The sequence below is a fragment of the Vulpes lagopus genome, chromosome 19 (assembly GCF_018345385.1).
Source record: "Vulpes lagopus strain Blue_001 chromosome 19, ASM1834538v1, whole genome shotgun sequence".
In the NCBI taxonomy this organism is placed as follows: domain Eukaryota; kingdom Metazoa; phylum Chordata; class Mammalia; order Carnivora; family Canidae; genus Vulpes; species Vulpes lagopus.
In genome coordinates, this window is record NC_054842.1 from 24,386,920 (window position 1) to 24,413,481 (window position 26,562).

At 36.5% G+C, this 26,562-nt stretch overlaps 1 protein-coding gene across 1 annotated transcript in view; it reads right to left on the bottom strand.

Moving 5' to 3' along the window:
- Positions 1 to 26,562, bottom strand: part of KCNH8 (potassium voltage-gated channel subfamily H member 8) — a 367,485-nt gene that overhangs the window by 106,526 nt on the left and 234,397 nt on the right. The gene's annotated exons all lie outside the window — the stretch shown is intronic.

The window sequence follows — 26,562 nt, forward strand, 5'->3', positions numbered from 1 at the left end:
AATTTTTCTCTACATCATTCTTTTATTATATTTTTATTTTATAGTCATACTTACTTTAAATTTATGTTATATTTTATTATTTATTGAACTTTTTTACAATATGTGAGGCCCTTATGAGCACTGGTCAGATGACAGCCAGAGCCACAAGGATCATCTTAGGCTCTCTCCTGCTGTTTATGAATAAACATCTCAGAGTCTGTTATATTAGTCTCTGGGTTCAATATCATTAAAGCATCGGAAAAGATTACCTTTTCCCTAGTTTGTTTTAGAGTTGAGCACAATCAGGCCATAGGGAAGTTCAGGATTGCTGAATATATATATGTAAGGGGGATAATGATTGAGTATTTTATGGGTTAGTGAATTCAACAGAACATACTTCTTCATGAACTTTGTTGTTGGGGAGTGCCATGAGTCATTGACTCAAAGATCAAAGGAGAGAATGTTGGAGGTTAAATACACCAAAGCGAATAGGAATTGAGAGAGTTATGAAGCAAATGCAAAGCTGAATCACATGGTTATCGAATGAATTGGAATAATCTTTACAGTTTATTTAAACCTTTGAAAATAAGAATAGGGTGTATGATGATAAAAATTTGATATCATGAACACGATGAGGATGACAGCGATGCAACATACAAGAATGTGCACTTGGCATGTCAATTTACTTTTCACTTCCTGTTCACGTTTGTGGTAGGCAGAATTCAAAGATGACCCTTACTCTAATATGATCTCCTCCCCTTAAGTGAGGGTGGATCCTGTGAGCATGATAAGATATCATGCCATCCTCATGTAGGATCTGACTAAAGGAAGATTTGCCTGGGTGGCCGACTTGATCAGGTAAGCCCTATACAAGCAAGTTTTCTTCAGCAGGTGGTAAGGGATTGGAAACCAGTGAGAAATGCTCTTTCTGGCCTGGAAGGAGGCAACTGCGATAATGTGGAAAAGGCCATGTGGCAGGAAGGGTAGGGAGTCTCCAATTGCTGAGAGTGGCCCCTGGCTGACATCTAGTAAGAAATTTCCATCCTAAGGAAATGAATTCTTCCAACAGCCATATGAGTTTTCAATACAAAGATGACTACAACATGTATTCCATCATTTGGTTCTCATTATACCTTGTGAGGAGAGAGAATACAAGAACTATGACAAGACAGATTACTGTTACATTATTACAGATGACACACATGCTGTTGGCATAACCCCAGTACTGTTCTGGGTCCTTCATAATCATAATCATAATCCCATGTACTACTTATAGCAATGCTACACAGTAGGCACTTTTATTATCCTCTTTTACAGATGAGGAAACTGAAGCACAAAGAAACTCAAATGATTTGTCCAGAGTCACACAAACGATGAAACTGAAGCATAGGATTAAACTCCTCAGCTAGTCAGTGGAAGAGCAAGACTCAAATCCAAGTCTCCTAATTTCCAATTCGGTGCTTTGGCTTTGGTAACTTCACAGAGGCCAGTCATGCCCCAAGTCTGGAAGCAAGTTCTAGGTGACTTAAAAAGGAAACAATGGCTTTTCTAGTCTATTGTGAATGATCAAGCTTTTTAAAAATGGCATTATTAACAGTCACATTTTTGGCAAAAAAATAAAAATATTGAAATAGTTCTGTTGCTAATATTGAGAATGTGAAAGGAAGAAGCAGTGGCTAAATGATTCACAAAAGATGAAAACAGGGGCAGCCCCAGTGGCTCAGCGGTTTAGCGCTGCCTTCAGCCCAGGGCATGATCCTGGAGACCCGAGATTGAGTCCACGTCGGGCTCCCTGCATGGAGCCTGCTTCTCCCTCTGCCTGTGTCTCTGCCTCTCTCTCTCTCTCTCTCTCTCTCTCTCTCTCTCCCTCCCTCTCTCTCTCTCATGAATAAATAAATAAAATCTTTAAAAAAAAGATGAAAACAATCCCAAGGTGACTTCTGCAGAGTAAAAGTGCTATCACGGCAAAGTACTAATGCATCATTGAAGCTTAGCTGCCAAGAATGGACAGACCATGGAATGCCATCAGATAGTTATGGTAGCAGGTGAACATCTCATTCTTTCTTTTACTTTCTGGGCTCATGTGTTTCTTTATTAGCAAGTCAGTACAACAGATGAGGCCACTAATTGCTGAAATAAAGCAGGGATTTCAAATTCCTGGTTTCCAAAAGAAAGCTCAGATTAGGGATTTAGGTTTTCATTTTATGAGTGAGAAATCCAGAGTTGTTTACCAAGCCCTTTGGTGGGTGATCTGTTGTTTCCATAACACAGACCGAGATAAGTCTCCTTGTTCATTATAAGATTGGAGGTACAGAATCACTAAATTCTACTCTTGAAACCAATTATTACACTATATGTTAACTAACTAGAATTTAAATAAAGACTTGAAGAAAGGAAAAAAAATTAGAGGAACAAATTCCTTGCATATTTACTAACTGAATACCTGTTCTACCACAAATTTCACAGAAAACCCACTGCCACCATCCACATTTCTGGGGCATACTCATGAATAGAGGAATGAATAAAATGATTGGACTTTGGTTGATTGATGTGGCATTTTTAAAGCTGTGTAGTAAATTATGTGTTTGACTAAAAGATAAAAGAGGTGCAGACTTCTGAATAGAAAAGACATTTTCATGGATGAATCATTACAGAATATCAGTTTAGAAAGCTTTTAAAAAATAATTTGTTAGTCATTTGAGTTAATTGGGTGAAAAAAGGAGATATGCTAATTTTAGGTTTTAAAAAAGAGTAATTATAAGACTTTTATACACAAATAGTAATAATAGTTAAAGAATATAAAAGATTCTTTTTTTAATCTATGGATACAAATCTACTTCTGAGATACATGAATACTTTAGGTTTCTTTTCAGGTAAAAAAACTAAACATACATTATATTCTAAGATTTCCAGGATGGTAGTCCTATTGTTGTGCAAAACTGTAGGTTTATTCGATGATTAGCATTATTTTTGGAAAGCTCATTTCTAAGAAACTTACTTTTGTCATATGCATAAAAATAGACATAATTCTGGTTGTATTGTGATATACAAAAATATTCTCACATTCATTAATTTGTGTGACAATACCAACTCTCTCAGGTGTACTATTTTATCAATGACTCAAGAGACTTAAGGACTTTGTTTTGTATTGTTTTTAAAGATTTTATTTATTTATTTGACAGAGTATGAGAGCACAAGCAAGGGGAGCAGCACCGGGACAGGGAGAAGCAGACTCCCCACTGAGCAGGGAGCCCAAGACAGGGCTCAATTCCAGGACCCTGGGAACATGACCTGAGCTGAAGGCAAATTCTTAACCAATTGAACCACTCAGATGTCCCTTAAGGGCCTTGTTTAAAGCCATGAAGAGAGTAAGCAACAAAGGATAGGACATCTATTTACACTTGATCCCATTTTCTTTCCATTCTCCTCAAGATTTACTGCACTTCCCAATATTTTAGAGAGAATAACAATAGGTTGGTGCAGGGAAGCACATTTCTGAACATATCCCTTAGATCAAACTCAGCATCAGCACCACCTAGGAACAAGAATGTCACAGAAGTGACAAAGGAGTCATAGAATTGAATGTAAGGAAATGAACTGTCTTTGATTCTGTCTAGGGACAACAGAGAATACTCTATTTTCTCTCTGTGTTCAAGAAACACGAGAGAAACACAGTTCAAGAGAACTCGATGCTTGTAAATATCTCCTTAAACGGAAGGACAGAGATGGTGACACAAGTTCTCTAAGCACAAGGGAAGCATAGAATAAAATAAGATTCTGAGGAAGAAAAAGAATAAAAGACTCCAGATCTGTAGTCCCTCATAAGAGAATCATGGCAGCAAAGTGGAGCTTGGCAAACATTGGCTGCAGCTGCTCCCCCTCCCCGTGCTTGTCTCACTTCTCTCAAAGGTTTTGTACCTTTGGCAATTAAATCAATGACTCATTCAAATGTTACGGTAAGAATGTGCTCTCCTCCAGAAAATCCACAACCTACCTGAAAGGGAACAGTGTGGTTTCTATTTTGAGACATCTGGAAAGCAAAGTACAATGTTTTTTGACTTTATGTTGAAAAATACTCAACATGTTGAAAAATACTCAATATGTTGAAAGCATATTCATTATTCAAATTTCTATATGTAATTTTTCTCAATTCCATTTATTATCAACATGTACAATTGTCCATTAATACACACACACACACACACACACACACACAGTTTGAACCAGGAAAAGTATTCTAAAACTGTAACAAATTAATTCATAAGAATTTACCACCTCAAGACTTTAATGTCTCATGTGTTTGTATGTATATAATCCCTTGTAACACATGGTGCTGGTATCATGTGTAATGAGTAAATAACCAGGGCAATAGAGAATCATTATATGTATTCTACGTGGCTTATACAGTTTCCAAAAAAATGGTCATAATATACACTATCAAAATGAGGTAAAATATAATTGAATTCTCTGATGATTCAGATGGCACTTAATTATTTTCAGGATAATCAATTTGTCTTGTTGTATTTCAGTTTTACATAAGCATGATTAAAATAAAGCTAGATAATAGAGAGATAACCGTGTACATGTTCTGTTTTTATAATGTTAAGGCTTCCAAAAATAAATGTTTCCTTTCACTCCCACACTAAACAGCTATATATGTGGACTAAAAAGCAAGAAGGTTAAATCCATTTTTTCTAGTTTGATTTCTTTGAGAACCATATAATTAGAAAGTAGAAGAAAAAAAAAAGGGTGAATTTGATATGGCACAAATTAATAGATTTTCTTCTTTATTAGTACGTAAGCCAGATGGGAAATAATTTAAAAGTCATATTGGCTTACTTGTTAAAAAGTAAATTAAAATATAATGGTGTGCATGTGAGCATATATACCACATACAAATAATTAATATCTTCATTTAGCCATTTCTTTAAAAATTAATCAATGTAGTACAGCGTGGGTGGAAGGATATTTAACTAAACCAGCTGCCGACTCATTTGAAAGATACCATCTTTCTTTGTTGCTTGTGAGGCACTCTGAAACAGGATGGTGTCACAGCAAATTGAGCTCGGTGTGGGAAGGTGAACAACTGAGAGCTAATTAATGAAGAAGTTTGAGGGACTAGCAAACCTAAGAATGTAACTGATTGTCCACGTTAGTGGATGAAATTTTCATACCACTCGATCCTTGTTCATCTTGTCAGCATATGTTCCTCTTCCTTACTTTAAATGAGAGATCTATGGGGAAAAAAGTCAGCAGACTCTGAGAAATAGCACTTAAAAGCATTGCCTGAAGAAGAATGCAAGCAGATGCATCAAGGGGCATTTGATACTGATATTGACTTCTGTTTTGTACCAGTGTGTCCTGCATTATCATGGTGGACTCCTACATTGGTTTTGACCCTCAACTTCAACATTACATGAACCCATGTAGAAGGGAAGGGACCTAAAAATCACTTTCTTCCAACCACTGCCTTCTTCCTTATTCCTTGCTTTCCTTGGTTCTAGTTTTGTCTTAAGTAGCAACACAAAATGCATTGACCTCTTCCACCCAAAAACCCTTTCTATAAATATTAGAGATCAGTCATCAAGTTCTCTCCATGCCCCAGGTTGAATATCTCCATTTTGTTCAATGGTCTCTTACTGATTTTTCCAGTCCTGGTGTTTTCCTCTAGCTTGATGGTTTTCACAACAAAATCTCATGAAGACAGGATTTGAGCTTTTCACCTTCTCCTTTTCACCCTTCCTCTTTTTAAGCTGAGCTTTTATTCATTTTACATAGTGAGGCACCCTATCAATTTTTACTTTGAAAAGGAATTTCAAGTCTTTAACACAATAAGGAAAAGAAATTCGTTCACGTACTTGACTACTGTCTTTTTGGAAGGAAGGTACTGAAAGGGTAGAATATCCCAAAATACGTCATTGTGGCATACCAATTATTTTGAGCTGAAGATAGCAGAGAAGCAAAAATGAGAAAAGCTCCCTGCCCTGCCCCTATTTGCCTATAAGCAGGGCATAAATTTTCAAAGGTGTCACTCTTCTCTATCAGGAAGGACAAAAGTTAATTCCCAGGTGTACCCAGAAGTGTGGTGGACAATGGCAAATTCATATGTTCTTACCAGTGTTTTCAGAATCCTTGTTACTCTACTGTCTCACCAATACTTATGTCATCAGACCTTAAAAATTTTGCCAATTGGGCGGAAGTATAAAGTTCCTAATAATACATCTAGAATTGGTTCTATTTTTAGTAATGCAAACCTAGTAAGTTGTTTGGAAATCTTAAAAAAAAAAAACCTCTTATATTACTATTAGTTGAAGCAAACTTTTGCCAACTTAAATCTCCCCACATTTTTCATACAGACTGCTCCCAAATGACTGGTCCTTTTCCTTACTGAAAGAACAAAAGTATAGCTCTCCCTTTCAACTTTGGCACATCCTTAAGTACTATAAAAATAACCCCACTGGTGACCTGTTGTACTCTTTGCCCCATGCAGGGCACTTGGCATTTAAAGATGGACAAAATGTGCAAAAGAAGCATGCCACAGACTCTGATTTTATTATCTGATGTCATTCTATCTTTTGGTGCAAAAGTAAATCCCATCTTTGAATATGGTGGCAGATCAAAAAAGCACACACTCCCAATGTATCTCTATTAAACCCCCCACTTCTTATCTATAAACTAATTTATTTTATTATATTGACTTGTATGTTGCTTTAATTTTATTGTATAAGTTAACCATGTAAAAAGCTTTCCACATAACATGCATATTGGTATGTGTAAAAACTACCAATTTTGCCTTCCTATAAATTATTCAACTTCATTTCAGTAACATGTAACTCTAAATTAGATATTGAACTTTGGAATTACCAGATCATTTTTAATAAAAATAATTTAATGATTAAACATAAACCTACTGAAAGATCATGACCCATGCATATGCCACTTAAATATAGAAATCCTTTTGGTGTATACATTCTGTCTATAATTATACTTACCAAGGGGTAAAATTTCCAAGTTTAAGTATAATAGAAAGTATAAGGACTGTCATGTCTATAAGTACCCAGTCATGAAATTTTTTAAAAAAAAACCAAACACTTAAATCTACTAATTTCATATGGAATAAATATTGATTATACAAGTAATAAAAATTAGAATTGATGACAATGAATATAGATAAAAATGTATTGATATGATTAATGTTTGCCCCAAAGTGAAATCCAACACATATATCTTCATAAGAGAGAAACATTTTAGATTAAATAATAAGGTCTTTTATGATTACATATTATTTCACATTTTAATTAGCACTTTCTGATCATTTTCATATTTGAGGAAACTAGTACCCTTAGTATTTATGGCAGTCTTTATTGCTGTTTACCAAATATTCCTGCCTCTCTACTTCCTGTTATGATTATATTTCCCTACCACTTGAGGAAGTTGTGTGCCTCACTTTGGCTAAAACTATGAGAGCAGGAGGAGCCTGAAACACTCTGAGCAAAATTTTGAGAGCTACTGTACTCTTCTCCCTGCCTTGATGATCATGGGAACATGTGGCAAGATGGAATCTCTGTCAGCCTGGGTTTCTGAGTGACTACAGTGGGCAGAGCTCACAGCTGACTCACAATGGACACATAGCATGAGGGAGACATAAACCTTTGTGTTATATCCCACTGAGATTTTGAAGTGACTTGTTACCACTGCCCGTCCTGACAGGTGTGTATTCCTAAAAGGCTATAGAGCAGAGTAGCTAACAGTGAGTATCTCTAGTCACACTTTGTGGGTTATAAATCACTGAGCAGGTATTAGCTGCCACTGTTGTTATCTGTATTAGTAATATGAGTAATACGTAGTACTACTACCATTCTATAGGCTTCAACCTGAGAGAGAGGGACAGTGAATGACTTATCTAAATCTGTCTAAGAAATTAATACTATTACTTTTATTGTTACTTTATAGATCTGATACACATGATATATAGTGCTAACATTACAATAGAATTATTGAAAAAATGAGCATAATAACAGCATTTTAAAAAGTCTTCTTACCTGATAGGGCTTGTTTTAAGTGCTTTATATGTATTATCTATTTTGATCCTCATATGTTCACTATGAATTAGGTATTACGTCCATTTAGTGATAGGTTACAGGCTCAGAATTAACTTGCCCATGGTTACCCAACTAGAAAATGGGAGACCTGTAATTTAAAGTCTCCTGTATACAACCACAAAACATTTTTTATTATAATTCTTCAGCTTAGGAAGGGAATTCTTCTGGTCAGATTTATGAATTACTTTTTGAAATTTAGGTACTTTTTAGAGTCATAAGAAGATAATTATGTTGTATTTTGACTATGGGTTGCTAATATTTAATGTTATTTGGCATCTTTTAAAAATGTTTTTATTTTTTTCTTCAAATTTTTATTTACATTCTAGTTAGTCAATACACAGTGCAATACTGGTTTCAGGATTAGAATTCAGTGATTCATCACTTACATACAACACCCGGTGCCCATTGAAACAAGTGTCCTCTTTAATATCCATCACTCATCTAGCCCATGCCCCACCCCACCACCCCCCATCAACTCTCCACAGTTAGTTCTCTATTTTTAAGAGTCTCTTATGTTTGTTTCCCTCGATCTCACCCCTGTCACATATGTTCATCTGTTTTGTTTCTTTAATTCCACATGAGTGAAATCATATGGTATTTGTCCTTTTCTGACTTATTTCACTTATCATAATACCCTCTAGCTCCATCCACATCATTGCAAATGGCAAGATTTCATTCTTTTTGATGGCTGAATAATATTCTATTGTGTATATATACTACATCTTCTTTACCCATTCATCAATTGATGGACATTTGGGCTCTTTCCATAGTTTGCCTGGATCATAGGGTAGTTCTGTTTTTAACTTTCTGAGTTGTCTGTATCCATTCTTGAGTTTTCTATTCTGTTCCATTGATCTATGTGTCTGGTTTTGTGCCAGTACCATACTATCTTGATGACTACGGTTTTATAATAAAGCTCAATATCAGATTCATGATGCTTCCTGCTTTTCTTTTCTTTTCCAGGATTGCTTGGTCTATTTGGATTTTCTTTGTGTGTGATTCCATACAAATTTTAGGATAGTTTGTTCTAACTCTGTGAAAAAATGCTGGTGGAATTTTGAAAGGTATTGCATGAAATCTGTAGATTACTTTGGGTAGTATGGACATGATTTATTTTTGCTCTTATCTTTATTATTTCCCTTCTACTGCTATAGGCTTTATTTACTGTTCCTTCTCTAGCTCCTTTACATATAAGGTTAGGTTGTCTAGTTGAGACTTTCCTTGCCTCTTGAGGTAGGCCTGTTTTGCAATATACTTCCCCAGTATATTGTTGCATCCCTGAGGTTTTGGACTGCCATGTTTTCATTTTCATTTGCCTCTATGTACTTTTTAATTCCTTCTTTAATTTCCTGGTTGATCCACTTATTCTTCAGTGGGATGTTCTTTAATCTTCATGTATTAGTGATTTTTCCAATTTTTTCTTGCGGTGGACTTCAAATCTCATAGCATTGTGGTTGGAAAATATGCTTGGTATGATGTCAACTTTTTATACTTGTGGAAGGCTGATTTGTGACCCTGGATGTGATCTATTCTGGAGACTGTTCCATGTGTACTTGAAAAGAATGTATATTCATTTTCCTGCTTTAGGATAAAATGTTCTGAATGTATCTGTTAAGTCCCTTTAGTCCAGCGTGTCATTCAAACCTGTGTATCCTTGTTGATTTTCTGCTTAGATGATCTGCCCATTGCCATAAGTGGGGGGTAAAGTCTCCCACTATTGTTGTATTACTATCAATGAGTTTTTTAATGTTTGTTATTAATTGATTTATATTTTTGGATACTCTATAAATATTTATGATTATTAGGTCTTCTTGATGTATAGATCCCTTAATTATAATATAATACTCTTCATTTCTTGTTACAGTCTTTGTTTTAAAATCTGGTTTGGGGATGTCTGGGTGGTTCAGAGGGTTAAGCTTCTGCCAGGACCCTGGGATCAAGCCCTGCACTGGGCTCCCTGCTCAGCAGGGACTTTGCTTCTCCCTCTCCCTCCTTCCCTCCCCCCGCTCATGTGCACGTGCATGTGCATGCTGTCTCTAATAAATAGTCTTTAAAAAATCAAGCACTGGGTGTTATACTATATGTTGGCAAATTGAATTTAAATAAAAAAATTTTTTAAAGAAATCAAAACAAATAGAAAAAAATAACAAAATCATAAAAATAAAACAAAAAAATGTGGTTTGTCTGATATAAGGGTGGCTTTTCCAGCTTTCTTTTGATGTTCATTAGCATGATAGATGGTTCTCCATCCCCTTTGAATTTGCAGGGTGCTTTTGGTCTAAAATGAGCCTTGGCTCATAGCATATAGATGGGCCTTAGTTTTTAGTCCATTCTGATACCCTATGTCTTTTGATTGGAGCATTTAGTATACTTACATTCAGAGTGATTATTGAAAGACATGAATTTAGTGCCATTGTGTTACCTACAAATTGGTGTTTCTGGTGGAGTTTTCTGTTCCTGTCTAGTCTTTGTTGCTTTTGGTCTTTTGTTCCACCACTCAGAGTCCTCCTTAATATTTCCTGCAGGACTGGCATAGAGGTAATGTACTTCTTCATTTTTTTTATCTGGGAAACTCTTATCTCTCCTTCTATTCTGAATGACAGCCTTGCTGGATAGAATATTCTTGTTTGCATATTTTTCCCATTCAGCACACTGAATGTATCCTGCCATTCTCTTCTGGCCTGCTAAGTTTCTGTGGACAGATCTGCTGCAAACCTGATCTGTTTTCCATTGTAGGTTAAGGACCCTTTTCCTTTGCTGCTTCCAGGAGTCTTTGTTTGTCTATGTATTTTGTGATTTTAACATTGCTTTCGCAGTGGTTGGCTCTTGTTTAATTTAATGGGAGTGCTCTATGCTCTTTGGATTTTTATGTCTGTGTCCTTCTCCAGAGTAGGGAAATTTTCAGGTATAATTTGTTCAAATAAATCTGCCTCTTTTTCTCTCCCTTCATCTTCTGGGATTGCTATGATATGAATGTTACTACATTTTAATAAGTTGTTGAGTTCCCTAAGTCTACCATCATAATTTATTACATTTCAATCTCTCTTCTTTTCAGCTTCATTAATTTCCATAATTTCATCTTCTACATCACAAATTCATTCCTCTGCTTTGTCCATCCTCATTGTTTTGGCATCCATTTGGGTTTGTATCTCCATTATAGTATTTTTAATCTTGGCCTGATTAGATTTTAGTTTTGTTATCTCTGCAGCAAGGGATTCTCTATTGTCTTCTAATGCTTTTTCTCAAACCCAGCTAATATACTTATAATTGTTTTCATAAATTCTAGTTCAGACATCTTACTTGTATCCATATTGATTAAATCCTTGGCTGTTACTTCTACTAAATGTTCTTTCTTTTGGGGTGAATTCCTCTGTCTTGTCATTTTGTCTAGAGGGGAAGAAAAAAGAAACACACCTAGATCGTAGGTGTGTTTTGGTCTGCTTGTTAGAAGCTAGAACCAAAATAAAAAATATGTGTATTAAAAATAGATAAAATATATAAAATAATAATATAAATATGTATAAATAAAAATAAATAAGCAAGCAAAAATTAAAAAGGAATTAAAAAGTAAAGTAAGATATAAAAGTAAAAAGAAATCCAGATCCTATTTCTCCTAGAGCTGAAGCTTTGCAGTTCTCTATGATAAGTGGATTTCTTGTGAGCAAGGAGTCTGTGCTGATCATCTAGGGGAGAGTCCTGTTGTGCTGATCCCCAGGCAGACTTGCACCTACAGGGGGCAGGGGGATAGGGCTTAGTGTAAGCAGCTCCAGTTTCCACTTGGTAGTGCTGTTTAGCTCACTGAGGTTGGTCCTTGCTGATGGGGAGAAGGCAAAATAGTGAGGCCCCACTCTGCCATCCCCAGAACTGAGAGTTTGTGCTCACCAATCTTCAGAAAACCCTCACAGAGGAGCAAACGATCATCCCTCTTATGTCCCCAGCTTCCATCAGATCCCTGCCTTCACCCTGTCTGTGTCTGCCAGGTAGCACCACACTCCTATGTGCACAGATGGGTTTCAAAACTCTAATTTTTAGGGATTTTCGAGGTGCAGACCCATGCTAATCCTCTGGGGAAAGGTCTTGCCATGTCTTTGCCATTTATTGGCCCGTCCCAGGAAAAGGGGGTTCCTGACTGCACAGTGGTTCAGAGTTTAGGGCAAGGTGAAGCCAAAAAGCCAGCACCCAGGCTCACTGCCTTCAGTCAGCATTCCTGCTCATATGCCTGAGAACAGTGCAGAATGTTGGCACCATTCATTCTTCTTACAACCCAGGGGATCCTCAGACCACTTTGTCCACTCTCTTGTCTCTGCCCTGCTTCTCCCCCAGATCACCTTTAAAGCAGGCTCGACTGGGATAGTGATAGATTTCCAAAACCTCAGATTTTGTGCTCCCCACTTATAATACATTGTGGTAGTCTTTGTAAGCAAAACTTCTTCCCCTCCACAGCACCTGCAGTTCTTATCTCCCCCAAATCAACTCTTTGCACCTTCTGCCTTCCAGAACGTGGCTGCTTTTCTACTAATAGACTTGCAAGTTTTTTTTTTCTCCCATATTGATTTCTTGGGTGGTCTGAAAGATTTGATAATTATCTAGCTATGCTCCAGGGATAGTGCAAGCTTAGGGTCCCTCCACCATCTTAACTCCTTTTCTAAAAGAAAGTTTTAATTTAAGAATTGCTTATACACTGCAAAATGCACAGGTCTAAAGTGGACAGTGTGATCAATTTTTCCAAAGCTGATCAGCTTTGTCATCACAAAAGGATAGAGATACAACTAGGACCAGAACATCAGAAACCTCTTTTATGATCTTGTCCAGTCATTAATTCCAAAAGATCACTGTTGTCCCGATTACCATAGATTAATTTTGCTTAATTAATTAGGAACTTTATACAAATAGATCATATAGTATATACTCTTGTGTATGGATTCTTTCATTGAACATTGCATATGATTTTCATCAATTTAATATCACGTTCACTTTTTTAAATTGCTGTATAATATTCTATTGTATGACTATACAGAAATTCACTTCTTAATTTCATTGTTGGTGAAAATTTGGGTTGTTTCCAATATGGGCCATTACAGCTAATACTCTTGGAAACACACACACACACACATACACACACACACACATACACACACTATACTTATCTTTGTGTAGATACAGATAGGCCTGTTGACTCTACGATTAGAATTGCTGGGTTGCAATTATATATGTTATTTCTGTTACTTGAATAGATTCCAGCAAAGAGTCTAAGAGAGACTGTATTCATTTGTATTCCTACACACAGTGTATGAAATTTCACATTGTTCTATATTTTTCCACAATCCCTGGTAATTTTGTCTCTTAATTTATTTTAATTTTTTTCTACTCATTATAGTGACAATGAAATTATTTTCACTTTCCTAATGATATCAAGCACATAGTAGTTGCATACTTGGATATCTGCTTTCATGAAATGTCAGTTCAGGATTTTTGTCTAATGAAATATGTTTTCTTCCTTTTTTTAAAAACTAATTTGTAAGAATTCTTATTATATTTTCTGATTGTGAGTTGTGTTCTGTTTAAGTAATTTATGCCTATGCCAAGATCATTAAAATATTCTACTACGATGCCCCGTAGGAGTTTTTTTTTTTTTTTTTTTTACTTTGACATTTTATCTACAATCCTTTGCTGTGAGTGATTCTGTGTATGGTGGGATGCAGGAGTCAAGATTTATATTTTCCTAGGTAGATATCCGATTGACCTACCCCCATTTTAAAAAGCACTACCATTCCCTCCAAAGTATTCTAGTGGCATTTTGTCAGAAGTCAGGTGATCGTATATGCATAGATCTGTTTCTGGTCAGATACCAGCTTTTCCAATGCAGTCAGAAATGGATACACTTAAGCTCTATCAAAGGATTCTCAAATACATTTAAAATATAACTAATATATTTGACTTTTAACACAAAAGTTGATTAGTCACAAATCTGAAATGTTATATTAAAAAAATCTAACTGAAATAAAATATTCTGCATTTGAAATAGTAGAACCATGTTTAAGAGAAAAATAGATTCTCACTTTAGCACATTATGATTTCATAGCTATTTTTATGAGGGTGATCAGTAGAAATTGCTCATGTATTTGTGTTATGCCATAATTGCATTTCTACTTGTGGTTTCTATAATTTAGTCTACTTTTAGTCTTTCTGAACAGTAAAATCATAAAAAGATCAATAATGTCAAGCCACACCTATCTGATTTCAGTAAGATATGAGTAAGATCAAGCAATAATGATGAAGTTGGGGCACAAAGTGTTTCTTTGCTCTAGTTGTACTACAATCCAGGTCACTCAAATAAAAAGGAAAGTTGGGAAGTAAGACAATATCTATGTTTCATGAATTCTCCCTTAGGGTTGTTTGAGTAGAAAGAGTAGCTCAATTACAAGTCAAGTCAATATCACCAGGCATTTAAGACCCAACAATTCATCATGGTAGCTGGATCACCAAAACCAAGAAATGAAATCACAAGACAAGCAGAAATAGAATCCAAATAATCACATATAAAACTCAACAACAAAAGGCAGTACTAGAATGAGACAGGAAGAATTCCAGAGCCAGTTAATACCAACATGCAGCTATAAACTCAGAGTCAGGGCAGAAGATGAACTTTAGGAGGTTAAATTTATCCTTTGGAAATGTACAATATCAAAGGGTTATCAATTAGAACTATAGCTTTAAAAGAAACAAAGTTTCTAGTTATTTTTAATTGTTCATATTTCATATTAAAAGTTGTTTTTTAAGTTCTTACACACTTTATCCTTTAAAAACTTATTTTAGGATATTTCTAGAGTCTAAGGGAGAAACTGCTCCTGTATATGTTTATACAAATAAAATATAATGTCTGCTGCTTCTGTAGCTGTTTATATAAATAAAATACAGTATTCTCAGTGATATTCTACAGAAAAACTCTCTGCTATTCTGAATACATACTTAAGTACAAGTAATGTTTCCTTTGCATTGGAGTGACTGAAACATATCTGTCTCAATGTGCTTCAAGATTGCTATTGACCATGCATTCTGTATAATTCAATTGTTATCAGGATTTTCATGTGTATTGTCAGTTCGAATTTTCAATCTGTATGAAAATACATCTTTTAGTGATAAGGATTCATTTGTATTATCTTAATAAAGATGTCCAAGGCAGGGACTGATGTGATCAAATATTACCTTCTGTAACTATACACTATTTTTGCTCTTTCTGAGATCATGAAATCTGAAACCAAGAATCTGACACTTAACTGGCTGAGCCACCCAGATGCCCCATAAATAATGGCTTTTAAAAAATATAACTGGGTTTCCTGCCTTGTTAATTTTCCCCATTCACATTCCCACCAACAGTGCAAGAGGGGCCTCCCACCAATGAGAATGGAAGACTCCTAACTCTGGGAAACGAACTAGGGGTGGTGGAATGGAAGGAGGGTGGGGGGTGGGGGTGACTGGGTGGCAGGTACTGAGTGGGGCACTTGACGGGATGAGCACTGGGTGTTGTTCTGCATGTTGGCAAATTGAACACCAATAAAAAATAAATTTATTATTACAAAAAATATAACTGGGTTCTAATTTCAGCCTTTGCACTTAGTAGCCGTGTTTCCCTTAAAAATTGGTTTTGCTTTTTTTTTTTTAACTCTTCTAAGTTCTAATTTCTATTTAAGTACTGGAACTAGTAATTACTGCCCTTCATTTATTTATTTAACCAATATTTATGGATCGCCTAATATGTACATGTATTTATTGACTGGATTTGGAGGTGGGAAGAATACTAATACTTTGTTCATGCATTCAAAGAAATTGTAATTTAGTAGGAGATATAGGCAAATAAATAGGAAATCATAAAGTTATGTGATGAGTGCTCTGGAGGAATAGCTATACTCGAGAAGGAGGAGCTAACTTGGAAGATGAAGACTTAGAAGGTGAGGCTTGGGACAGACAGGTGGGAGACCACAAGTGAAGTGTGTCCTGAGGCATGAATGAGAGTTAACAAGGCAAAGGAGAAAGAGGATGGAGGCTGCAAGTATGCATTTATTTAAAGTTCAAAACTAGAGGGGCACCTGGGTGGCTCAGTCGGTTAATTGACCAACTCTTGATTTTGGCTCAGCTCATGATCTCAGGGTGATGAAACAGAGCCCTGCATAGAGCTCCATCTGGGCATGGAGCCTGTATAAGATTTTTCCTCTCCTCCTGCCCTTCCCCACCCCTCATGCTCTCTTTCTTTCTCTCAAAAAAAAAAAAAAAAAAAAAAAAAAAAAAGAATGGGAAGTGATTGAAGGTTTTTTGTTTTGTTTTGTTTTGTTTTTAGAGAGAGAGAGAGAGAGAGAGAGGCAGAGACACAGGCAGAGGGAGAAGCAGGTTCCATGGAGGGAGCCCGATGCGGGACTCAATTCCAGGACTCCAGTATCACACCCTGGACCAAAGGCAGGTGCTAAACAACTGAGCCACCCAGGATCCCCTGATTGAAGGGTTTTAAGCAGTCAGATGACATGATAAGATATGCATTATATTAAAACAACAACAACAACAACAAAAACTTGCCTCTAGCATAATGAATAGATCCTAAGAGTATAGGCAAGGAAGAAAGTTAGTCAAGGGATATGGTTATCTAGTCAAAACTGATGGTGATTGGAACTGAAGTAGTCACAATAAAGAATAAGAAGAGACAGTGTACCTACCATCTGATGGTTAGGAGTGGACCACACAGTACTCTGAGCTTGATTTTACTGGGGGATTAAGGGAGAAGGGGATATCTATGAAAAGCCCTATGTTCATGGCTCATGGGGTCATAATCACAGATATGGGAAAATGCAGGAAGGGAAAAGGTGAGTAGTTTAGGAAAAGAAGGTGATGAATTCAATTTCTGATGTGTGGTATTGGAAGAAGCAGTGCTTGCTGGAAAGATAGCACACAGTTGAATACACATGCATGAAGTTTTGGAAGCAATCAGGTTCAGGATATTGATCTGGAAACCACCAACACTGAACTAATAGGAGGTGATGCAAACACTCATGGTGGGAGAGCAATGTAAGGGAGAGAGGAGAAAGCCAAGGATAAAATCCAGGGAACTAAAATACAGGCAAAGAGAGAAGAGCTCATGGAGGAGATTGAGTAGAAATGTTGAGGAAGGAGAAGGAAAACTAGAACATAGTATGCCATGGACGCCAATGTGAGAGAAGGGATCACTAGTATCAAATATGGAAAGAAATGTAGTTAGAAAAAGACTATCAAGCACCATTTGACAAAGAGGTGACAGGTGATCGGAAGACTCTTCTCTTGCTTTGTTATAACCATTAAATGAAATAATAAGTAGAAAAATATTTATCTTTTTTTAAATTTTTATTTATTTACTTGACAGTTCCTGCTGAGCAGGGAACCAGATGTAGGGCTTGATCCCAGGACCCTGAGATCATGACCTGAGCTGAAGGTCAAGTGTCTACTTGACCAACTGATCCATCCTGGTGCCTAGGAAAATATTTATCTTGAGTCTGCTGTCCAGATAGAAGTTTACTTGTTACCCTTTATATTTCCTTTTTTTATAAAGTTATTTACCATCTTTGAGCTTCAGTTTCTTTATCTACAAACTGGGATGAATATTACCAACAAATTAAGTTCTTAATTATACTACACTGTGTAAGGTCAACCATAACAGTATTGTGAGATAGGAAAAATAGGAAGTAGCTCTTTGCAACTTCAGTCTTCTCAAAGGGTTAAATGTCAAATGATAAAATGTAAATTAATACTCTTTAAATATTCTAATATTCTCAATAAAAATGAAGCACCAGTAATTTTAAAAATCAGACTTAATATCTTGCATTTTTCTTGGTGAGCCCGTATGTTTTATTCAGGCCATTATCTGATTCAATCCAAGTGAATCATTGTCTTATTTACTATGTAGTAAACTCTCAGTCATGCTCACTTTCAAACCTTCAATATCGATTTAGTGCACAGTTACTGTATACTAACACCTGGAATCCAGGGTTTTCACGTTCTGAGAGTTACGGTCCTTTTTTTTTTTTTTTTAAGATTTTATTTATTTATTCATGAGAGACACAGAGAGAGGCAGAGACACAAGCAGAGGGAGAAGCAGTCTCCCTATGGGGAGCCTGATGTGGGACTCGATCCCAGGACCCCGGGATCACGATCTGAGCGAAAGGCAGACACACAATCAGTAAACCACTCAGGTGCCCCGAGAGTATGGTCTTTATACAATAGCCCTATTTGTGTTAGGTTTTTTGAAATGTTCCATTCCAACAGTGAATTTCATTTTCCCCATAAAGCCAGGCTTAGGTAGAATTACAAATAGATGAACAACTACAAGCACAGTTTAGTTCTTGTTGCCACCTTAGTAAATTAATCTTCATTCCAGATGCTCAGTCCTCATGGTTTCTCATTCCACTTTCCTATCAACTTCTCCTCTCTGATCACACCTTCACATTCCATGACTAATACTTACCAGCTTTACATCTATTTCAAAATATACCAGCTATGTCTTTCCTGCAATCATGGCATCATCTATACAGCCTGGAGCAAGGTTACTGCTGCTCTTTCACTGTCTGCTGAAAGTTTTTCATACTTAGGCAAATTTCCCATTCATTGTATAAGCTTCTCAAATATAGGAAGAATGCCTTCAATTTCTTCAGTACACTTTTCATCACCAAAGTATGATATTAGGTTTATGTCAGGGTTGCCTTTAAATAATTCTTAGTAGTTAATTGCTAAGAAAGATTTCTAATTTTCTGGTAGGCAGGATGTCCAGCCAAGTTGAGACTGCAGCATCTCCATGCTTCTCTGCACATCCATAGGTCACTTTTCTAGGATTATCACCTAGACATATAGACATAGATGCGGCATCCTAAAACCTAGCTCTTTGAATTTCTGAGTTCATTTCACACTCACCCTAGTGCACCATTTGGAGGGCCTTGAGGAGTTCTTGGAAAGTTTGCAAGAGGTATGCAGGGCACCACAACCTGTGGGATTTCTCAAGCTACCTGCTGTTTGCTTGATGGCACTGACTTGTTAAGGATTAGTTACTCTAAAGTGAGCTATACTGTTTAAAAGTAAAGAACAGCCACCTGTGGAACCACATGAAAAAGCCATGGAGGCTTGCCTTTAGAAAGAAAGCTGTTGTTCAACTCCATGTGCCATACTTCCTATTTTGTTTATCTGCACTATGGTAGTAAGTAAACATTAGTCACCTGCTTACTATGAGTCAGATATATATTAGCTAGACAAACCAGGGAAATAAATATATTATCCAGTCCACATCCTCTGGGAGCTCATAGTTTATTTATGCTATGTGTGTGGAGTGGGGGAGAAATAGACTATTATGATATAGGGATGAAAAGTCAGGGAGGGAAAGTATTTAAATAATGGATGAAGGAAAACTAACCCAGATTCATGGTGATGGGGTAAGTAGAGTTGAAAAGATGACCTTCAAGAAGAGACCAAGGAGGACACTTACTTCAAGGATAAGGAGAATTTTATGGGACAAAGAGAGTTAAGGAGATGTCTTGTCCCCGCTTTTTCCCTGAGAGTAGGAACTTTGAAAGATATGAAAATACAAAATATGTAAGGAATGGTACAAAGAACTGCTGATGGTCCAATATGTCTGGAGCCACAGGTAAAAGGAGAAAGTGATAACAAATAAAATCTTAGGGCAGCCCGGGTGGCTCAGCGGTTTAGCGCCGCCTTCAGCCCAGGGTCTGATCCAGGAGACCCAGGATCGAGTCCCATGTCAGGCTCCCTGCAAGGAGCCTGCTTCTCCCTCTGCCTGTGTCTCTGCCTCTCTCTCTCTCTGTGTTTGTCATGAATAAATAAATAAAGTCTTTAAAAAAAAATAAAATCTTGTTAAGAGTCTAGACCATGGGAGGTTTGCAAAACTATGTTGAGTATGCCATGAGCAATCATTTGAGTGACATAATATTGGGCCTCAACAAATATTAATGAATTGAACAATACATAATGAGTTGCATCTAGGTCCAGGTGACCATAATGTATCCAGTTATCTAAAATATTTAAAGGGGTACTTTGGTGGCTCAATCAGTTATGCATCCAACTCTTGATTTTGGCTCAGGTCATGATCTCAGGGTTGTGGGATCAAGCCCTGTGTCAGGCTCCACTCTCAGTATGGAGTCAGCTTGAGATTCTCTCTCTCTCCCTCTCCCTCTGCCCCCCCATCTCTATAAATAAATCTTAAAAAAAAATAAAATGTTTAAACAACTTCTCAATACATTCAATGAATATTTGCTCTAAAAATTATTTATGTAGTTATCTTAAAACTATTGGTGTAATTAGGGAGGAGATTATTCAAATGGCAAACACAAAATGCATGAGTTGAAAGTGGGAAATATAAACCACATAAGTAGTGTTATTTTTATTTAGACAATATGATTTTTTTATCCTACAAGAAAACATACTTGAACAAGTGGGAAAAGAAAAGAATGACATAGCAGAGTTCATGTTTGGTAAGAGGCAAAGGAAAAAAAAATCCTCATTAGTCTGCAATAAGTTTCTAAATCAAGAACTCACAATTTTCCTCTGGGTTTCTAAATTTAGTAATATTCCATTTTTAATTTCCTTGCCTTGTTCAAAACAAGCACTATTGTTTCATTTTTTATGAGCACATGCTCCTTCTCATAGTCTATTTGCAGTAATATGTAAGTCAGAGGGCAGCATCATTCTCCGACCTGCGCTGAGATAATTTTCCTCCAAAACTACCAACTCACAAACATTTCAGATATAAACATAATGGATTCAGGCACATCATGTAATAAATTTTGTATTTGCCAAGCAAATACAATTCTATTTTCCATATATATGTCTAATCTCCTAGGGAAAAAATAGAAAGAAAGAAATAACAGTGATGCAATATTAATAACACTCTTTTATCTGAATTACTCCATTAAATGAAATGACTATTTAGTAGTAAAAGAAATTCAGAAAGTGACATGCATGTATAACTTTTCACAATCACTATAACTATAAAAAATATTAGCATGAACAAATTGTATTTCAACTAGAGCTTTACTGACCAATAAATGCTCTGAAGATAATGTGATTTAAAAAAATGAAACTTTGAAAACATGTTATAAGCTGTATATGTTAATATTCTTTAGCCCATTAACTCCACCCCTTAAAATAACACTAAATGCATTTGATGTTCTCTTTCCTTGGAATATTCTTCATCAAGACATTCAGTTGACTGTTTCCTTGCTTCCTTTATGTCTTTATTTAAATGTCATGTTCTTTATTCACACCCCTGACTACTTTATTTAGGATTGTAGCTCATTTCTTTCCCCTTCTCTGCTTTACTATTCTCTATGCAACTCACCATACTCTCTGACATGTTATACATTTTACTTGTTTTGATTCCTGTTTGTCTCTATTGGAATATAAATCCTATAAAGGCAAAGATCTCTATTTGTTCTGCTATTCTATCTGTACCAACTAAAACACTGAATAGCAAACAACAGGCATTTGACATATGTTTGTTTAGTTAGTGAATAGATATATTTTGGGGCAGCCCCGGTGGCTTAGCGGTTTAGTGCCGCCTGCAGCCTGGGGTGGGATCCTGGAGACCCGGGATCGAGTCCCACGTCGGGCTCCCTGCATGGAGCCTGCTTCTCCCTCTGCCTGTGTCTCTGTCTCTCTGTCTCTCTGTCTCTCTCTCTGTATCTCTCATTAATAAATAAATAAATCTAAAAAATAGTTTAAAAAATAGATATATTTTTCACAGAGATGTTAATTATAATTTTTTAGGTAGCAAAAAACATCTTAAATGTGTAACAATTAAGACATGGTTTTTTTTTTTTTAAAGACCATTTGCATGTAAATTAAGCAGACATTTGCATTTATATTAGCAGGGTGCTCATTGTCATTAATTATTTATTATTTTTAGTTTTCCTGAAAGGTGGGTTCTCTCATCTCCATTTCACAGCTGAAACTGGTTTCTGATGACTGCGCTGCTAATTCCAAGTCAGGTGGGCTTTCTTTCTTTTTTTTTTTTTTTTAATTTTTTATTTATTTATGATAGTCACAGAGAGAGAGAGAGAGGCAGAGACACAGGCAGAGGGAGAAGCAGGCTCCATGCACCGGGAGCCTGATGTGGGATTCGATCCCGGGTCTCCAGGATCGCGCCCTGGGCCAAAGGCAGGCGCCAAACCGCTGGGCCACCCAGGGATCCCAAGACATGGTTAAGTAAACATAATAGTTCATTTATATAATGGAATATTATGCAACTATTAAATGTTTATAAATACTTACAAAACACAGAGAGATACTTACACTAAAATCTTATGTGAAAAAAAAGTCACCAAAATTTGTGTAGACTATGATCAAAACCACATGAAAATAAACAGGGAAAAGAGCAGCCAGAAAGATTGAATGTGGAAGCAGTAGTTATGCTGGGATGGGTATGAATGAGAACCATTTGTTTCTCCACTGTTCCTACCTTAAAATTTATGTAATTAACATAATCTAAATGTCAATAGTGCCAGGGTTGAAAAACTACTATATGCCCATTTTACATGAACTTTAAAATCTTTCCACATAATTCAATTATAAAATGATGCAACCATCCATACAAAAAAGAGTGAACTACCCCTAAAGAAAGTTTTAGCTTTATTTATTCTGAAAAGCCTAAAGAAGCAACAATGAAACTGACAGTTTATTTGCAAAAATAAATGCAATTTTAGTCTTTGCTTAAGTGCTTGAGTAGGTACTTTCATTTATTTTTTTTAAAGATTTTATTTATTTATTTATTTATTTATTTATTTATGAGACAGAGAGAGAGAGAGAGAGAAGAGTGAGCAGGAGCAGGGGAGGGGCAGAGGGAGAAGGAGAAGCAGACTCCCTGCTGAGCAGACAGCCTGATGTGGAGCTTGATCCCAGGATCCTGGGATCATGACCTGAGCCCAATGCAGACACTTAACTGACTGAGCCACCCAGGTGCTGTAGTAAGTATTTTTAAGACAACTTATTTGGGAGCTCTCAATAACAACAATGACAATAGTATTTTACTTTTCAATGCACTCTTTTTTCCCCCAAGGCATTCTGACAAGCAAAATCTCTCCACTTTTGAGATAAGACACTGGGTATGTTACACTTTTGTGGGGTTCTAAAGTGGCAAATAATCTTTTGTTTGTTTGTTTGGTTGGTTGGTTGTTGTTACTGTTTAATTATTGTTGTATCCTTAGGCTTAAATTTATTCACCAGAAAATAACTGGTCAGTAGTCAGGTGGGTACTGATTGATTCATGTCCAGTTAATGGTTAATGCTCGATACAACACATTCCATTTATTCAATTCTCCAGATGTATTATCTGGGAATGTAGAGACTGGGATATTCTTGTCGTCAAGTTAAAAATGCCCACATGAGGCAAAGGTCTGAGCCATGTCTATAAATGCCATCTTGAGTTCTCCCTATTTATTTATTTTTTTTAAGATTTTATTTATTCATAGACACAGAGAGAGAGAGGCAGAGACACAGGCAGAGGGAGAAGCAGGCTCCATGCAGGGATCCCGATGTGGGACTCGATCCTGTGTCTCCAAGATCATGCCCCAAGCTCCAGGCGGCGCCAAACCGCTGTGCCACCGGGGCTGCCCTTGAATTCTCCTTATTAAGAGACTCTCTTACTCAATCCAAGATCAATGTGAAGGATAGAGATGTGGGGGTGCAGATACAGGTGTAATTGGCTGTGTAGGTTTCCATTTGAAAGGAGGCGAGAGAACAGGAGAAAGAACATACATGAAGGGCAGGAGAGGAAGAATGAGGCAGATGGAGGGAGAGAAGAGAGGAGGGAGGAACTCACATATTAAGAGACAAATGAATGCCTACTCAAGCCTTTTAAATATGTAGTCTGGGAATACCAGGATACCCAGAGCATTTAATGGTAAAATTTATTTGAATTCCCTCATCACCACAAAATTTTGACTTTATTTATTGTTAGAAATCTTTCCCTTCAGTATCCAAGTCTGTAGCTTTGATATCAGTCATCTGATTAAATTGGAAAATGACATATCTTTGTTTGAAATTTTCAGGAAAATGACTCTAAGCTGGGCTTGGCTTGTGCAATGAAATAGCAATAAAATGTCTATAGTTTTTCAGGTTCCACTGAAATTTATATATTTCATCCTAAAGGAAAAAGACACGCAAGAATGCTGAAAGAATTAACATATTTCTTTTAAAAAAATATTTTATTTATTTATTTGAGAGAGAGAGAGCACAAGCCAAGGAGAGATGCAGAGTGAGAGGGAGACGCTCAGCAATTGAGCTCCCAGGACCCCAGGATCATGACCTGAGCCAAAGGCAGTTGCTTAACCGACTGCCATCCAGGTGCCCCAAGAATTAAAGTATTTCATCTGAGGCTTGAATTTCTATCACAGCAACAAACTGCAGTTGAATGGTATAAAAACATTATTCTTCAGTTCTACATTACATGGGAAAAGGCATATTGATAAAGATTATGCACAACAAAGATGGATTTGGGAAGAAGTTCTATAAAACAAACACATATCTAAATATTGTTGGGAATTGAACACAGGGGCCTCTGAGTGGTGCCGTCAGTTATGCATCCAATTTTTGGCTTTGGCTCAAGTTGTGATCTCAGGGTCATGAGATCGAGTCCTGAATTTGGACTACATGCTCAGGTGTGAAGTCTGCTCAAAAGACTCTCTCTCCCTCTGGACTTCTCCCTGTTCTATCACTCTCAAATAAATAAATCTTTTAAAAAAGAAATTGAATGCAGATCCAGTAAAATTATGAGTTTGTTGAACAGAGAGAAGTCTCCATTACTCTAAAGCTAGTGAGTAAGCCTTTAGCTAATGACTTTCTTCTAAACTGTTACTGGAAGCCCAGCTAGTACCTTTCAGTCTCATCAGAGCAGGGCAGGAAAAAGGAGGAGGAGCTGAAATGAAGATCAGCTATCTTCCTGTTTCTACATTTCTGATGGAAGATTAGAGACACACCTGGGATGATTATTTGTGGTCACATCAATGCTGATAAAGAATGCCTGACTTAAGTAGATGTAAGAGACCTTCTCTCAGCCTTTCTAAAAGGATGCTAAGGCAAACTTGTAGAAGTAGCTATAAAAGCCTTAGATCCTTTAAGTGGTAAATGAGCCCCCAGACACTTGTGTTCTTGAAAGTTAAGGGATATGGAATGTTCTGGTCTACCTTATTCCCATGATTAGCTGAAGTTTCAGTTTGTATTAAAGAGTGCTTGTTTTCTGAAAAAGAGTGGATAGTAAAACAAACTGAAGAGATAGAAGCTTGGTGACATTACTGACAATTCTTATCAGTACTGATTAAACAGTGAGTATTTGCTCATAATAATGCTACTACCCATTTTACAAGTTGGTTTTAGGGTTTTAGTCCCAGCTTGGTCAATAATCAGCTAGTTCTTGGATAAACTGCTTTCTGTTTTCCCTCTTCTCCTTCCTATTTATAAACAGATACACCTGCTTCAATTATGTCACAAGGTTATAATAATAATTGAATGATAGGAAGAAGTAAAGATTCTGAGATAGCAAAATTTGGTGACATGTGAGTGAAAAGAAGCATTAATTAATAAAGCATCACAAAGGAGAAAAAATAAAATAACCAGAAATGAAAATATAAATATATGCTCAGAAGACATACTACATGTAGGGGAATTCTATTCATTAGTTGGGGTGAAATAATTTGTAGATAAGTAAATTGTGATCTAAAAGCATTAAACACCAAATGATGGTAGTGCTGATTAGTGAATTAAAGTCAAACCTACATATTTCTAAAATAGTTCCTATGTGTGATTCTGTGCCCACTGAGAACCAGTGAAACAGAACTACCTAAATCAGCACAAAGTATAACCTTAAAAATATAACATCAAGGAAAAAATACCTTTTGAATATGTATGGGGTGTTTCAGTTGTCATAATAACTGGGAGCATTGGTGGTCTGTGGTGAGTAGTAAGGATGCTAGATGTTCAGTCCTGGCCAGTATGGTCTACACAAGGTATGATTGCCATTTATCCCCCGTGACTTTCAACTGTCTTTTTATGACTAAGGGGAATATGAGGTAAATAGAAAATACAATTGCATACCATGTTTCCTTTGACCTTTAGCTTTCTGAGGATTCCCAGAGAAACCAAGTCAGAGTTACAGCTTTATGGCATAGCCTATGATTCTAAGCCATTGTGATTATAACAGCTGATAAGAAGTATGTGCAAACCACAACCTAGATAGGCTCACAGTGGAATGACAAACAGAAAAAAGAGCATTCTGTTCCTCAGGGAGGGATTTATCATTGAACCTCTGAAATGGCCTAGTGTAAGGAATCAAAGATGACAAGAGAGTGGTTTTGAAAAAAAAATTTAGGATGATATAGCTATCAATAACAAAATATCCAATTAACAGTGGTCCCAATAACAGAAATACTGTTATATCACTCATCAAGGAGTCCACATCTTCTTCCCT